The sequence below is a fragment of the Halichoerus grypus genome, chromosome 11 (genome assembly GCF_964656455.1).
Source record: "Halichoerus grypus chromosome 11, mHalGry1.hap1.1, whole genome shotgun sequence".
In the NCBI taxonomy this organism is placed as follows: domain Eukaryota; kingdom Metazoa; phylum Chordata; class Mammalia; order Carnivora; family Phocidae; genus Halichoerus; species Halichoerus grypus.
In genome coordinates this window covers 8,433,594-8,449,410 of record NC_135722.1, presented here as the reverse complement: position 1 = coordinate 8,449,410, position 15,817 = coordinate 8,433,594, and the positions used below count along the sequence as shown (strand labels likewise).

The 15,817-nt window shown below is 36.9% G+C and overlaps 1 protein-coding gene across 3 annotated transcripts in view; it reads left to right on the top strand.

Moving 5' to 3' along the window:
* RTN3 (reticulon 3) overlaps positions 1-15,817 on the top strand; it is a 62,347-nt gene that overhangs the window by 26,449 nt on the left and 20,081 nt on the right. The gene's annotated exons all lie outside the window — the stretch shown is intronic.

Here is a 15,817-nt window from a genome sequence, read left to right as displayed (position 1 = left end):
TGGGCCTTGTGAAATCTATTTAGCAATCAAAGATAAAGGAATTCCTGCTGGGAACGACAGCAAATGAAACTTTTAATTAATTTGATCTTATACTACAGAGATTTTATGCTCTGAAAGTAGGTAACCAGTATTGTATTGTAGTACTGTTTTGTGAGTATTGCTTAAGAGAAGTCATGCATTCTTCTACTTTGGACCTTCCTGAATACTCTTCAGGCCAAATTTATTATGTGGTACTAGAAGCTTTTCCCTTTGTCTTCTCTTTATTTGAATGATTACTTTTCTCGAAATCAGCCTTCAGTTAAATTACTGCAAATGCTATCTGTTCTGGGATCTTGGAAGGTGTAAGAAGAAAAGGACATTTAAAGGCTTCCAAAAGGGACCCGCAACCTCTAAGTTCTGCACTCACTATACGGTCACTCTTAAATGCTATGTAGGGATCTCTGGTTTTCCAGGCTTCTTTGACAGTAGATCCCTTTTTTCAAATGAAATCATATACAGAGTTACAATATTTAAAATAAAAATAAGATTTTTTTGTTAGGATAAACTTATAAAATTGATTATACCATTTCCTTTTTTTTTTTTCTATAAACATTTTATTATGCACAGAATGGGGAGGAGGTCGAGCCCTTAGCAGCCACTTTTCTATCCTGGTGGCAGCCAGAACGCTGCTCAGCTCCTCCTGCTGGGGTGCCTCTCAAAAGGAGTGAAACCGCACACCTCTCGGATCTTGTCTTACAATGATGTGATGTGCTTGGTTAGGTGCTCATGCTGGCAGAAGTGCCTTGGCTTGTTCACGTTCTTGGTCACCTTGTGGCCCTTGTTGAGGTCCATGACCATGGGGTTTGCAGAGCCGTGGCTGCAGCTCTTCAGCTGCGGCAGAAGGGCACCCTTTACTTTTTATTTCCTTCCTGAAGACCACAGGCAGATTACTTAGTCTTTCTAAATTTTAATCTTTAAAATAGAGATAATTGTGCTTACCTTATAATAATATTATGGGGATCAAATGTGGACATGCAGGTAATGCGTGCTTAGCATATAATAAATACTCATTTAGCACAAAGTACAGGACCTGGCATGTAGTAGGTACTGGATAATTATTTGTTCATTGTTAAGTGAATGAATTGTTCAGTATCAGTGAAAACATTGAGACTGTTTTATAAACTAAAAAATTTGAAGTGGCAGTTAAGGATAGCTGTTATACTCTAGTAATTGAAGATTGCTGAGCTTGGATTGAGGAGTGCTGAATTTTCATTGTTGCTTTACAGCATCTAGAAAGCTTTGAACAATTAAGTTATATCACCTTTTGAGGCCTCAGTTTCCTTATCTGTAAAGTGAGGATGTTGAAGGAGATGATCTTCAGTATCATTTTAATAATATGATTCTCTGACTCTGGTATATTCTAGGTTTCTTTATGAGTTGTTGTCATAATTCTTACAGGTTGTTCTTTTGAATGATAAGGCATATAGGAATTAGGCTACAAGGACTTCAGTGTCTAATTTTGGCAAATTCCTGCTTCAGTGTGACCTCAGATAACTCACCTAACTGGTTTGGCATCTTCCTTTGTTAATATGGTAATAATTATTTTGTCCTGCTTTATAGTGTTGTAGTAAACAAAGTACCGTGTAAATACTAATTATTAGTAATTCTTAACTGAGTTATTTAATCTGTTGTGAAAGGTGAAATGGGTTATGGAAATTTAGGATATTTGTCACTGGCCAAATTCTATCATTAGTAGACATTTTTAGATGCTAATTAAAGACCGGTATAATGAGACCAAGAAGCTAAAAGGTCTTCCTTTGCAGGCTTCAAAATAGAAAACCTTTTTAAATTGTCTTACTTTATGAATAAATATTTTAAAATATAACTACTTCAGCAAAATACATCAGTCTCTAGTTCTAAGTAGTACATCTGAATAGTCTTCCCTTTGAAGTAAAACCAGTTCTGTAATTAGGTTCTGCCTAAAATTGTTGGGGAAAATAGGCAAAAGAAACAATGAAAAATATTAATGGTATTTTTTCTTTTGCTGTCTTATGGTATATTGTATACAAGTTTGTAATGAAGCATAAGTTTCATTTCCTTTATGATGATATTATAGTTCAATAATTATGGTATGATCTATGGTATAACTAATCGTTTGGGGAAAATTTAGATCCTGCTCATACACCTAATTGGGTGAAGACAGGTTTTTGGATTTTAGTATCCAGATTGGCAAGAATGCAAGGAAATAGGCAGGTATATATTTTGGTGATAGGTAGATGTAAGTTTTTACAACTTTTCTGGAAGGCATTTTGGCAGTATGTGTAACAGAGTCCTAGAATTAATCTAGCAGTTTTGTTTCTAGGAATTTATTCTAAGGAAAAAAATTATGTGCAAAAACAACTACAAAGACGTGGGGTTTTTTTTGTTTTTTGGGAGGTTTTGGGGGTTTTTTGTTTTGTTTTTTTAAGATTTTATTTAGACAGAGAGCTCTAACAAAGGGAGAGGGAGAGAGAGAATCTTAAGCAGACTCCACGCCCAGCATGGAGCCAGGTTCGGGGCTCGATCTCATGACCCTGAGATCACAACCTGAGCCAAAATTAAGAGTCAGATGCTTAACCAACTGAGCCACTCAGGTGCCCCTACAAAGATGTTTTTTGTAGTGCTGTCTAAAATATTGGCAGGTATCTCCATGTCTTATTACCTATCTGTGCAATCGAATATTATGCAGCCATTGGAGCTGTTATAGGTTGTTTTTTTTTTAAGAAATGGAAAAATATAGAAAAGTACAAAAAGATAACACTCGTATTTCTTTATGTAGAATTAACTTCGGTGAATTAACATTAATGGTCATATTTGCTTCCAAACTAAAGAACCCTTTGATTACCACCTGACCCACTTACTCCCTTCTTCCCTTCCCCAGAGGTAACCACCATCACGGACCTGATAAATCCTTCCAGCTTGTTTTAAATGTATGTGTATGTAGTATTGTTTTGTGTTTTCAGACCTTTATTAATATTACCATCTTTGTTATGCAGCTTGTTTCATTCGACGTTAGGGTTTTTTTTTTTTTTAACTCTTTCCATATTGAAATATATAAAATTTGAATGAAGTGAATAATTTATTCATTTTAACAGCTGTACATACAGTAATCCATTTTATCTATGTTACTTCCCTTTTGATTAGGATGTGGATTATTTTCCATTTTTTACGCTTACAGACAGTGCTGAAGTTAACATCTTTGTACTTGTCTGGTTTTACACATATACAAATATTTCTCTAGGGTCAGAGTGCCACTGCTTATCAATTTAACTTCTAGGAATGTGCATTATTTTTCTAGTTATTGTCAATTTGCTGTCAAAGTTGGAGTTCCTGCTATTATGTGAAAATGTTCACAATTTTTTTTTTAAGTAATCTCTTCACCCAATGTGGGGGCTCAAACTTAAAACCCCAGGATCAAGAGTTATACACTGTACTGACTGAGCCAGCCAGGTGCCCCCAGATGTTCATAATTTATTAATAAAAATTGTATTATTGAACCCCCCAGCAGAGTTTTTGTTATGTGATAAATGATTACAGTAGGAAAACACAAGTTAAAAAAGAAATTATTCAGAATAATTATTAAAAGTGAATCTAGGGGCATCTGGATGGCTCAGTCAGTTGCTTGAGCGTCTGACTCTTGATTTCAGTTCAGTCACGATTTCAGGGTCATGATATTCAACCCCACGTCTGGCTCCACCCTGAGCATGGAATCTGCTTAAGATCTCTCTCTTCCTCAATCTCTGCCCCTTCCCCCACTCATGCATGCACGCTTTCTCTCTTTTTATTTTTTTTTTAAAGATTTTATTTATTTATTTGACAGAGAGCACAAGCAGGGGAAGCAGCAGGCAGAGGGAGAGGGAGAAGCAGGCTCTCCGCTGAGCAGGGAGCCCGACGCGGGGCTCGATCCTGGGACCCTGGGATCATGACTGGGCCGAAAGCAGATGCTTAACCGGCTGAGCCACCCAGGCGCCCCCTCTCTTTTTTTAAAAAAGAAAAGTGAACCTATACTGGGCTACCTGGCTGGCTTAGTCAGAAGAGCATGTGACTTTTGATCTTGGGGTCATGAGTTTGAGGCCCATGTTGGGTGTAGAGATTATTCCTAAATAAATAAAACTTTAAAAAAAATTTTTTTTTTGATATATCTATATATCCACACACAGTGAAGCTGAAGTAAATTTAAAAAAATAACATCACAATGGTTTTTCTTGCAGTATGGTCAAGTAAGCTTTGCTGGAACTGACCTTTCTTGCATATAACTATATATTCTGGACAAAATTGGAAGAAAAGAAAGAACTGAAGATACTGGAAAATGAACAATTAGGCAGATTCTGAAAAGGAGCTGACACTTTTAGAAGAGACAGCATGGAATGTATTTTCCATTTTAACTGCTTTTAGCCAGATGACAGGCTGAAGTTGGCACTTGGCAGGTTGGCTAAAACTTTCATAGAAAACTTGTAAGAGGACAGAATTTGGGTCAGCCACAGCCGATTCAACCACTGGAAAGGGTTGGAGGAGTCCTGGAAAGGAGAAATCCAGAGAGTGAGAACTTAAAATTCTGTGTACATACTCTCTATATACACCTCTGTTTAATCCTTGAACTACACACATGCATGGAAGACGACAAGCAGCTCAGCTAAAGAGAAAAGAAGTGAACTGAGATGTTGCCCAAGAGACAAGAGTTCACAGTTTGGATCCAGCCAAATTTAACTGCATACTGAAACAAATATTTATTAGCACTCCAGAGGAATATAACGGAGTCCAGAGTCCATTATGTACAACATAATATTCACGGTGTCCAAGATACAATGCAAAACCGCACATTTTAAAAACCAGGAAGATATGACCCAAACTGAAGAAAAAAGACAACCAACAGAAACAACTTCATTTGTTAGAATTGGGAAACGGGTTTTAAGGCAGCTATTATAATGAAATAAAGGAAAATACACTTGAATTGAATGAAAAGAAAGGAAATCTCAATTGAGAAACAGCAACAAAAAAGAGCCAAGTGGAAATTCTAGAACTGTAAAGTACAGCAGCTGAAATTAAAATTCACCAAGTGGACTTAATAGCAAAATGGAGATCACAAAGGGAAGAGTCACTGAACTTGTTGATAGATGAACAGAAAATTATCCAACCTGAAGAACAGAAAAAAATATATTACTGAACCTCAGGGACCTTTGGGACATTATTATAAGATCTAAGTCATGTAATTGGAAGTTTCAGAAGGAGAGGAAAATGAGAGGCAGAAGAATATATTTGAAGATAAAATAGTAAAATTTCTCAGATTTTATAAAAATACATTTGCTGACTAAAGAAGCTTAGTGACACCTATTAGGATAAGGACAAAGAAAAAACATACCTTGGTACATGTGTCAGGGGTCCCCAAGACCACCTTCAGGCTCCATGATTTGCTAGAAGGACTCAGGATTCAGAAACTGTTAGAGTTACCAATTTATTGCAACAAAAGGACACATTAGAATTGGCAAAGGGGAAAGGCACATGGGATAAAGTCCAGGAGAAACCAGGTCCAAGCTTCCAGGTGTCCAGTGGAGTCACACAGGGATGCCCTTAATTTTCCCATCAGTGATGTGACAGCATGTGCAGTGTTGCCAACAAGGAAAGCTCACTCAGTGTTCGGTGTCCAGAACGCCATGCAGTGCCCACATGACTGATCTCGGCCACTCAGACCCCCCAGAGCAAAAACAGATGTTTGTCATAAATCATATTGTTAGGGCAAGCTTACCTGATCACATTGGTGCAGCATGGCTCAAGTCCTCAGGCATGCAAAAACACTTCTCAGCCAGAATATTTCAAGGGCTCAGAGTTCATCTCCCAGGAGCCAGCCAAGGGCCAGTCCTAAAGACAGACCTTTTTTTGGCCTGTGCAGGGTTTGAGCATTTAAGGCCTATTGAGTTAACCCTTTCCTACACAGTATTGTAGTTAAATTACTGAAGCCAAAGATAAGGAGAAAATATGAAAAGTAGCTAGAGAACAATGACACATAAAAGGGAATGACCATTATAATTAGAGCTAGCTTCTTACTGGAAACCACAATGCCAGAAGACAGTGAAATAACATAAAGTGCCAAACGGGGAAAAAAGTCATTGACCCAGATTTCTTTGTTGGACAAAAATACCCTGCAAGAATGAAGGCAAAATAAAGACATTATTAGATGAAAGAAAATTAAGAATTTGTCACTAGAAGATCTGCACTATAAGAAACACTAAAGGAAGTTCTAAAGATTAAAGGGAATTGATACCAGATAGAAACTCAGACCTTCCGGAAGGAAGAGCATTAGAAATGCTAAATATCTGAAACAATATTAAAGATTTATTTATTCAGGGTGCCTGGCTGGCTCAGTCCTTAGAATATATGACTCTTGATCTTGGGGTTGTGAGTTCAAGCCCACATTGGGTGTAGAGCTTACGGGGGGTGGGGGGGGTGCGTGCTGGGTGGCTCAGTGGGTTAAGCTCCTGACTCCTGGTTTCCGCTCAGGTCATGATCTCAGGGTCATGAGTTTGAGCCCCGCCCACACTGGGCTCCACACTGAGCATGGAGCCTGCTTAAGATTGTCTCCCTCTTCCCCTTGTCCCCATCCCTGCTCACGCACACACTCACTCTCTAAAAAAAAGGGGCAGGGGAGACTTAAGTCAACTCTATCAATGTTAGTGAACTAAACACTACAACCAGTACAGTGGCAGACTACATAAACTTCTAGACCCAACTATATCCTGACTATAAAAGGTGCACGTTAAAGACACTGAGAGGTAAAAATTAAACAGATGGGAAAATATATACCAAAAAATATATAAATGAATACCATGCCAAAGTTAAGCATGAGACAACAAAGGGTATTACCAGAAGTGAAAAATGATGTGCTGTCATGATAAAAGGTCTCAATAAATCTTCATCGTCATAAATGTGTATGTGCCTAGTAACAGCTGCAAAATACTTGAAGCAAAATTTGACAGAATTAAGGAAAGAAACAGGCAATTCTAAAATCATAATTGGAGATTTTAATACCTCTTTCTCAGCAATTGATCGACCCACCCACACACAGCATACACACACTGAGCACCACAATCAACCACTCTGACCTAGATAATATTTATAGAGCGCTGTCCTACAATGGCAGGATACACACTCTTTTGCAATTAGACAAGAAATACATTTACCATATGCTAGACCATTAAAAAAAAAAACCCAGTAAATTTGAAAGATTAAAAATAAAAACATAGAAAATATGTTCTAAGACCATAATGAAATTAAATTTTTAAACAATAAAATACCTAAGAAAATTCCTAAGTATTTGGAAATTAAGCAAGCTACTTTCACATAATGCATAGCTCAAAGAAATCACAGGAAAAAAATTTTATTGTTTTAAACTGAATGTGAAAATACAGTATATCAAACTTTTGGAATGCAGTGCTAAAAGGGAAATTTATAGCTCTGAATGCTTGTATTAGAAAAGAAAAATATCTGTATTCAGTGATCTAAGGTTTCAACTTAAGAACTTAGAAAAAGGGCACCTGGCTGGCTCAGTTGGTAGAGCATGCATCTCTTGATCTCAGGGTTGTAAGTTGGAGCTCTAGTTGGGGAAAAGATCAACAAAATTGATTTCTTGACTGATCAAGAAAAGAGAACCAGAATACCAATATCAAACATGAAAAAGGGGTTACCACTTCAGATCCTATGGATATTAAAAGGATAATAGAATATTATGAGCAACTTTATGCCAGTAAATTTATCAACTTAGATGAAATGAACAAACTCCTTGAAAAATACAACTTACTGAAACTAACACAATTTCTGTTAAATTCATTATCAAATATCTCTCACACAAAAACGTTCAAGTCCAGAGTTCTACTGGTACTCTTTCAAGCATTTAAGGAAAAAGGAGAGAACACTTTCCAACTCTTAGACAAGTATGTAGTAATACCGAAACTGGACAAAGACCTTGCAAAGAAAATTATAAACTAATACCCCTCATGAGCATAATAAGATGAGAAATCCTTCACAAAATATTAGCAAATCAAATTGAGCCTTGTATCTAAAGGTTAATGCCCCATGGCTAAGTACAGTTTGTCCCAGGAATACAAGCTTGTTTTAAGACTGCAGAATCCATCAGCGTAATTCACCACATTAATATAATAGAAAAACTGTGATTATTTCAGTCAGTACAGAAAAGGCATTTGAAAACGCTTAACATCCTTTTTCTGATAAAATTTTCAGCAAACTAGGAATAGAAGGTAATCTCAGTCCTAATACATGACATTTATTGAAAACTCAGCTGACATACTTAAAGCCAAAATATTGAGCACCTTCCCCTTGAGATTAGGGGTAAGGCAGGAATGCTCATTCTCACCATTTGTATTCAAGATCACTGTGGAGGTCCTACCATTGAATTATGACAAGAAATAGAAATAAAAGGAATAGATTGGAAAAGAATTTGTTAAAACTGTCTTAGTTTGCAGTTGACATGATTGTTTAGACAGAAGATCCTAAGGAATTTATAAAAACCAATTACTAGGACTAATAAGTGGATTTAGCAAGGTTATAGGATATTAGGTTAATACACCAAACTCAGTTTGATTTGTTACGTACCAGCAGCAAATCATCAGAAAATGAAAATTTTTTTAAATTTCTTTTCCTCAGCTAAGATAGCAGAAGAGATGATTTATTGTACACCTGTTACATTCAGCCACAAATGGAAACAGAATTAGTCCTGAAAGTCACAAGTCCTGGGCAAAGGACCAAAAGGGACTGTTTTTGTGTGAGCAAGGTGGGTCTCTTATAGGTCATCATGATCAGATGACTGATCATGGATGGATGATGGATGTTCTAGATCCATTGAATCATGCTCTAGAAAGTAGGCATGCAGTCCAACAAATTGTGCCAGAATCCCTGACCTCTGGCTTTCCTTATTTCTGCTCCTGTGACTTCCATGGGTGCACATGCTAGTGGTTTACTTGTGGTTTTCTTTTCTGAAGCCTCAGCCTGCACATTTGCTTCTTCCTCCACTTGGTTCTCATGGTGCAGAGGTTTCCAAGAAGATGGCGCTAGAGCTAAGGGAGACCAGAAAACAAAACTTTAAAACACAGCATCAAAAGCATAAGATAGGAATGAATTTAACAAAATAATGTGCAGATAAGTCCTCTATACTCAAAACTGCAAAGAGAAGCTTATGAATGGTCTGAGAGGAAAGCTATGCTGTGTTTATGGATTGGAAGCCTCATTGTTAAGATGTCAGTCCTACCCAGATTCATCCGTGGATTCAATTCAAAATCCCAGAAGGATTTTTTTCTATAGAGATTGACAGGCTCATTCTAAAATGTCTATGGAAATAACACACAACCTAGAAAATCCAAAGCAATTTTGAAAAAGAACAAAGTTGGAGGACTTGGAATACTCACTTCAAGACATTATAAAACTCCAGTAATAAAGACGTTGTGGTACTTGCAAGGGAGTCAACAAATAGATCTAAGATACAGAGAATTCAGAAACAACTTACCACAAATTTAGGGACTTAAATCAACACTTTAGTTATCTCACAGTTGTAATGGATCAGAAGTCTGGGCACAGGTTAGCTGAAGTAAAGTGTACTCTGGAAATAGCAGGTGTGAGCAGGATTGTGATCTTATCTCAGACTCAGGGTTCTCTTCATGGATTGCTGGCAGAGTTCAATTCCTGGATGTTGTAGGACCAGATCCCCATTTTCTTGCTTGCTGGCTGTGGGCTGGGGATCATACTCCGCTCATAGTCTCATAGCCCTCTCCTAACGTGGTAGCTTACTTCTTCAAAGCTATCAGGAGACTCTCCAGTCCACTACCAGATCTTACATAACAGATGTAAACACAAGAGTGACTACTGTCCCATCATATTCACAGGTTCTGCTCATGTTGGGGGCAGGAGGAAGTATTATACAGAACCTATACACCAGTCAGCAAGAGTCTTGGGAGCCGTCTTAGAATTCTGCCTTCCACAGTCCCTACTTCACACAATATGCAAAAATTAATTTAAAATGGATCAGAGACCTGAATATAAAAACTAAAACTATAAAACTTTTAGAAGAAAGCACAGAATATCTTCATGAATTGGGGGCTTAGGCAAAAGTTTTTTACACCATAGAATGCACTAGCCATAAAATAAAAACTCGATAAATTAGACCTCATCAAAATTAAAATCTGCTCATTAAAAGGTGCTACTAATAGGTAAAGCATTGACTGGGAGAAAGTATTTACAAAACATGTCTGATGAAGGACTAGCATCTAGGAAATATTAAAAACTATATTTCAACAATAAAAGGACAAACAACACAATAAACTGAGCAGAAAAGATTCTGACATTTCACAAAAGAAGATGTACAAATGACCAATAATCCAGTAAAAATGTGTTCAGCAATGGAGTCTTCCCAGATTGTTAAAATCAAAACATATCACTGCACATCCACCCAAATGGCTGAAATTAAAGACTGACAACACATAATGTTGGCGAGGTTGTGGAACAACTTAAATTAAGCTCATAAATTATTGGTAAGAATGTACAAATACTCTGGAGAAAGGTTGGTCAGTTTCTTACCGAACTAAACCTGCAGCTACCCTGTGACCTTGTAACTCCACTATGGAGAAATGAAAATGTGTTTGTACAACTGTTGTTAAGTTGTTATGTTCATAGCAGTTTTAATCATCATAACTCAAGGGGCGCCTGGGTGGCTCAGTCGTTAAGCGTCTGCCTTCGGCTCGGGTCATGATCCCAGGGTCCTGGAATCGAGCCCCGCATCGGGCTCCCTGCTCGGCGGAAGCCTGCTTCTCTCTCTCCCACTCCCCCTGCTTGTGTTCCCTCTCTCGCTGTCTCTCTCTCTGTCAAATGAATAAATAAAATCTTTAAAAAAAAAAAAATCATCATAACTCAAAACTGGAAATAGTGAAGTTGTCCATCGACAAGGGAGTAGATAACCTGGGATATAGCTAGTTATCTTTTGATACTTGGAGCAATATGGATGATTCTCAGAAATTACGTCAAGTGAAAGAAGCAATACAAAAAATTCATACTGCATGATTCCATTTAGGTGAAATTATAGAACAAGCAAACTGATCTATGTAGGAAAAAGAATCAAAGCAGTTATTACTTCTTGGGATGTTGGCTAGGAAGAAACATGAGGAAACTTTCTGAGGTGATGGTAATATTCTGTATTTTGATGGAGTTACACAGGTGTATGCTGCATGTCTTCAGAATCAGTGAATGTATTATGTATTTCCATGTATATAGATTTTACGTCAAAAGAAAAACAATAAACATTGCACTTCATTTGAAGCTGAAGTAGATTTCCTATTTGTGATTTACTTTGAAATACATTTTAAAAGAATGAAATGGACTAATGGACAGATATGAGGGATAGTATGTAATTGCATACAGCTTTCACCTACTATCCAAAAGTAGGGCATTCCTATAAAACCTTCGATGAGCCAAAATGGAAAGTATCCCCCCCCCTTTCCAAAAGTTCACATTAAGCCACTTGCTTTTATGAAAGACCTACATTAGTACCAGTTTCCACCTACTGAAAGAAATCCAAAGAGGATTTTTGCTTTTATGAAAAAAGCCACAACCACACTAATGTAGGTTTTTTTTGTAAAAGGAAAGTGGCTTAATGTGAACCTTTGGAAAGCAGGGGATACCTGTATAGTAAAACATCAGTAGATAGTGGTGATGGTTGCACAGCAATGCGAATGTGCTTAACATCACCGAATTGAATACTTGCAAATGGCTAAGATGGTAAATTTTATGTGTATTTTACCATGATAAAAAATAAAAGTAAGACTTAGAGTAAAATGTCGGTAGTGTTTATGTGGGTATTCACTCTGAACTCTTCAGCTTTACAGTATGTTGGGGGGAGATAAAGCAGAAGGGGGAGACAAGCTGTTCCAGTTACTAAATAGATTCGTATTGTTTCTGCCAGGGAAACAATAGAGCTGCTAGGGAAATGGAGAGAATAAGATCTCAAAAGTCAAGCGTATGTGTATGACCTAACACTTTATTTTATTTTTAAAATTTCTTTTGCTTATTACTGACAAAGATTTTAGAGATTGTCAGCTTTTTTAGAAGAAGAGAATTTCATGTCACGTACTGTTCAAGTCTGAAGCCACAGCACTTACCTGTATTGCTTACCAGATCATGAAAGAAGCATTCAAGTCCAAGTATATCAATAACTATAGCAGAAATAGTGTGCCATAACCTGATTAGCATGGAAGGTAGAATTAGAAATAAATGTGTGCAAAAGGCATAAAATTACTTTTAAAATTTGGTTTGGCTTTCACCATTATTAGCAGTTAAGTAGTGCTTTGTTCAATTTTAGATTGGGTCTGATGTCTTCTGCAGACTTAAGTTCAGACTTCTTTTTTTTTTTAAGATTTTATTTATTTATTTGATAGAGAGAGAGACAGTGGGAGAGCGAACACAAGCAGGGAGAGTGGGAGAGGGAGAAGCAGGCTTCCCGCCGAGCAGGGAACCAGACACGGGGCTCGATCCCAGGACCCTGGGATCATGACCTGAGCCAAAGGTAGATGCTTAACGACTGAGCCACCCAGGCACCCCAGACTTTTCCTAATTGGAGAATTTAGTAGTTGTCTAACATGTGCAAAGAACCAGCCAGATCTAGAAGGGAAAAAAAGAATAGAAAACTAAAATCAGAGTTTTGTGTCTATTCCATCATGATTCAGCACTGCATTTATTATCTTTGATTATATTCTCTAGGTGACTACGTTCCGAAGTTGACATTTTCAGATCCACCTAGCTATTTGTTATGGAGAGGTAGTCAATGCTGTTTTGTGTGTTTTATAAATCTGAAATCAAGGGCAAAGGGAATGTTAGGTTATTTTAATGAACGAAAAACTATTTTTTCTTGACAGTCTAAGGAGTGCTAGTTTGAAAGGGATTCCTACAAATTTCTTTGGCCCGCTGCCAGGTGCGTTCATGGCCGAAGGCATGTGCATCTGTCTTTGACAGTAACAGCTTTGTGTTCTGTAGTGATCCTGTGCCTTTTCGAAGGGAATGTCTTCAGTTAAGGGTAAATCTGTAGCAGAGCAGACTATTAACCCATTTCAGCAGTAACAAAATTTGGATCTGAATATATAAACACATTATCCAGTGTTTTTTACAACTCAAAAAGTGGCTTTATTTATTATGAGCTATTAATGTAAAAGTAATCAAAGAAAATAATCACTGTGAAAATACCCATATTTTTCTTTACATAAATAATTGTTCATATAAAAAAATTTAACTGCCTGTTTCCCCTTTATTAATGAACAGTTTCCCTTTTGTCATAAAGCCTGGCTTTTTTTTCCTTTAGTTATTTCACATTTAAATTTTCTTAGAGATGTATATTATAAATTTTGAAAAACTAGTGAGTATAGAACAAGTTGTACAGACTCTTGAGTTGTAGCTATATTTTTTTTTTTTTAATTTATTTATTTATTTGAGAGAGAGCAAGAGAGAACACAAGTGGTGAGGAGGGGCAGAGAGAGAGGGATAAGCAGACTCCCTGCTGAACTTGATCCCAGGACTCCAGAATCATGACCTCAACCAAAGGCAGACGCTTAACCGACTGAGCCACCCAGGCGCCCTGAGTTGGAGATTTATTCTTAAATTTGAAGTTAAAGTTGATTAACTGCTAAAACCTAAAATTTCTTATATATTTATTCCTTTTCAGAATAAGCATTTCAACAGCCTTTCTTTTCTTCTTTTGAGGTGTATACTTTGTAGAGTACAGTCAGTTGACTTTGGGGAAAGGCTGAAGTTAGAGTCAAACCAGGACCTTTCCCCAAATTTAGTAATAAAAATCAATAGGGACTCAACAAGATTTGCTGATGTTCTCACTTGGATGGACAGGTACCAGTTTCTTTTTTCTTAGCCTTGAGCTCGCCATTGGATGTGTTAGTGCCCTCTTTTGGCATAAGGAGGGTACTGCAGGTGGCTTCCTTAATATGGTCGAGAGATAAACATTTAAAAAAAATTTTTTTTGAATTTAAATTCAATTAATTAACACAATGTATTATTTCAGAGATAGAGTTAAGTGATTCATCAGTTGCATATAACACCCAGTGCTCATTACATCGTGTGCCCTCCTTAATGTCCATCACCCAGTTACGCCATCCCCTCATCCCCCTTCCCTGCGGCAACCCTCGGTTTGTTTCATATGATTAAGAGTCTCTTATGGTGTGTCTCCCTCTCTGATTTCGTCTTGTTTTATTTTTTCCTCTCTTCCCCATGATCTTCTGTTTCGTTTCTTAAATTCCATATATGAGTGAGATCATATGATAATTATCTTTCTCTGAATGACTTATTTCGCTTAGCATAATACTTTCTCGTACCATCCATATCATTGCAAATGGCAAGATTTCACTTTTTTGATGCTGAGTAGTGTTCCATTATATGTATATACCATATATATAAAAAGTCATTTAGATACAGGTCAAATACATTCTTTGCAAATACTTTCTCCAGTCTCTGACTTAAATTTTTATTCTTTTAACAGTGTCTTTCAAAAAGGACAGAAATTTGGGGTGCCTGGGTGGCTCAGTCATTGGGTGTCTGCCTTTGGCTCGGGTCATGGTCCTGGGGTCCTGGGATCGAGCCCCACGGAGGCCTGCTTCTCCCTCTCCCACTCCCCTGCTTGTGTTCCCTCTCTTTCTGTGTCTCTCTCTGTCAAATAAATAAAATCTTTAAAAAAAAGAGAGAGAAATTTTTAATTTTGATAAAGTACAATTTATCAGTTTTTTCTATGATATATCAGATGTTTATTTTCTTCTAGTAGTTACATAGTACTAGATTTTACATTTAAGTCTCTGATCCTTTTGTGTTCATTTTTGCATATCATATGAGGTACAGATCAAAGTTCAGGGTTTTTTTGCGTATGGGTATCCAGTTCAGACACCATTTGTTGAAAAGACTTCTTTCTCCACTGAATTGATTTTGCAACTTCGTGAAAAAATAATTTGTTCATATATGCATGGGTCTATTTCTAGACTTTATATACCATTCCATTGCTCTCATCTCTCATTGCTATACCATCTTGATAATGATAGCTTTATAGAGTCTTGAAATTACATAGTGTTAGTCTTCCAGCTTTGTTCTTTTTCAAAGTCAATTTGGCTTTTCTAGGCCCTTTGAATTTCCTTAGGAAATTTAGAATCACTTTGTCCATTTTTACAAAAATACTTAGGAATTTTGATTGGAATTATATCAAATTATACATAAACTTGCGGACAGTTAACACTAGCAATTTTGAGTCTTTGAACCCATAAAAACAGTATGGCTTTCCAATAATTTAGGTCTTCATTAGTTTCTCTCAGCTATCTTATATAGTTCAGTATACAGATTTTGTCAGATTTGTCAGGGGCTATAGCTTAGTGGTAGAGCATTTTGACTGCATCTTTTGTTGAATTTATGCTTAAGTATCTTACATTTTCATGCTATTTTAAATGGTATTCTCAGCTCAATTTCTGGTTAATACTAATACATGGAAATACAGCTGATTTTGTATATTGACCCTTGCAGCTTTGCTAAACTCACTTACTAGTTCTAGCAGCTTTTTTTGTAGATTGCATCAAATTTTCTAAATAGGCAATTGTGCCATCTGGGAATAATAGTTTTACTTCCCTTGCAATTTGAATGCTTTTATTTCTTTTTCTTGACTTACTACACTGGCTAGAACATCTTTGCCTCTTTTCATTAAATATGATGTTAGCTCTAGGTTTCTTTTAGATTCCCTTTATCAAGTTGAGGAAATTCTATAACCTAGTAG